The sequence below is a fragment of the Palaemon carinicauda genome, chromosome 19 (genome assembly GCF_036898095.1).
Source record: "Palaemon carinicauda isolate YSFRI2023 chromosome 19, ASM3689809v2, whole genome shotgun sequence".
NCBI lineage: Eukaryota > Metazoa > Arthropoda > Malacostraca > Decapoda > Palaemonidae > Palaemon > Palaemon carinicauda.
This window is the reverse complement of record NC_090743.1, coordinates 41,922,883-41,924,914: the sequence shown is the minus strand read 5'-3', so window position 1 is coordinate 41,924,914 and position 2,032 is coordinate 41,922,883.

Genomic DNA, 2,032 nt, shown 5'->3' with positions numbered 1-2,032 from the left:
ATACATTCTGAAAAATTATGGAAATGACAGTTTGAAAAACCGGATTTTGGGCGAAATTCTTCGAATCTAAGGCTGGCATCAGAAACCAGTACGAATTTTCCTTAGATTATATTTCACGATATAAAATATCATACATCAAGTGTGGTTATCATTGTCTCTCCGTTGTTTATTCATGCACTATAAAATACGCACACACATAATATATATATATATATATGTGTGTGTGTATATATATATACATATATATATATATATGTATATATATATATATATATATATATATATATATATATGTATATATATATATTTATATATATATATATATTTATATATATATATATATATATATATATATATACATATATATATGTGTATATGTATATATACATATATGTATATATATATATATATATATATATATATATATATACATATATATATGTATGAATATAATTATATAGATATATGTATATATGTATATTTCATATCTTTTATTCACAACGTCTGGCGATTATTTTAATTGCATTGTCCAGGGCTACAAATAAAACATATACATAAAGATTAAGAAACAGTTAATATTATACAAATTTAAAACAGTAAAAATCAGTAAAAAAAAAAATTAGATGAAAATTAAAAGGAAAAAGATGTATATACATCAGACAGATAATTATTAGGAACAACTACTTTCCCTATCCATATTATGAAATATACGTTCATTACTTGCTATCGCTACCTTCACTGCAGATATATATATATATATATATATATATATATATATATATATATATATATATATATATATATATATATGTGTGTGTGTGTGTGTGTGTGTGTGTGTGTTTTTATGTATGTACATAAATTTTCGAAAATATTAAAGAATTAATTTTTAACAATGTTTTAGATGATAAAAACTTAATTATTTTGTGGGTTTATTTTAGTCTTAACGTAAGAAAAAATGGATTAGTGTGACCTGATAGATATACTTGATTTATTTTTTTCTTTAAATATGAATATATTTTTGTTAGATAGATGACATAGGAATCCCTATATGTTAACATTTTTTCAATATTTTGCACGTCCAAGATATTAGCGTCTTTTAATATTTTTTTGTAATTTTTTTTTTACTTTTGTTTATCAATCATATTGTTCATCATAGCCAAAAGAAAGATGTTTGTTTATTTACGTTTGTAAACTATAATAAGTAAAAAAAAAAAAAAAAGTTTATCATCTACGATGCATCAGAAAAATTCTGAATCACGAGAATCAAAAATATTACTTTGTTTATACTCTGTTTATAACTGTGATATTTGCAGCCACAAATCAAGGTTTTCTTATTGAGATTATTATTATTACATCCGCCAACGAAGTTGGAAGGAGGTTATGTTTTCCACCCCTGTTAGTGTGTACGTGTGTATGTTTGTTTGTGAACAGCTTCCTGTCCACAATTTTAATTGTAGAGTAATGAAACTTGCAGGGATTAACTGTTATCTAAAAAGCTGGAAATTATTGAATTTTGGAAGGTCAAGGTCAAAGGTTATGGGTATGGTCAAGCAAAATGTCCATTTCACGTTATCAGCCATAAGCTTGAACATCGTTGTAATTGAAACTTCAAACTAGGTTCATATTCAAGTGTATGAAAATCAACGCCAATTAATACATGTTAAGGTCAAAGGTCAAGGTCAAGCAAAAGGTCGAGAAATAAGCTGCCGTGGAGGAAGTCTGCCCTCTCAGAGTGCTTTTTTAGTTTTGTAGTGGTATCATTTACCCCCTCAATGAAATAGAGATGACCAGTGACAATAAGAAAAATAAGTTTTCCTTTGCCTCCCCCTAAAAAATATATTAAAGGGCCAATAACGAAAAGAGGAATGTTTTCATTTCTCGCCCCCCTCCCCAAAAAAATATTATAGGACCAGTGACCAGAAGAGTTCATTTGCTCCCCCCCACCAAAAAAAAAATTTATTGTAGGACCAGTGACCAGATGTTTTCATTTGCTCCCCCCCAAAAAAATATTGTAGGACCAGTGACCAAAAGA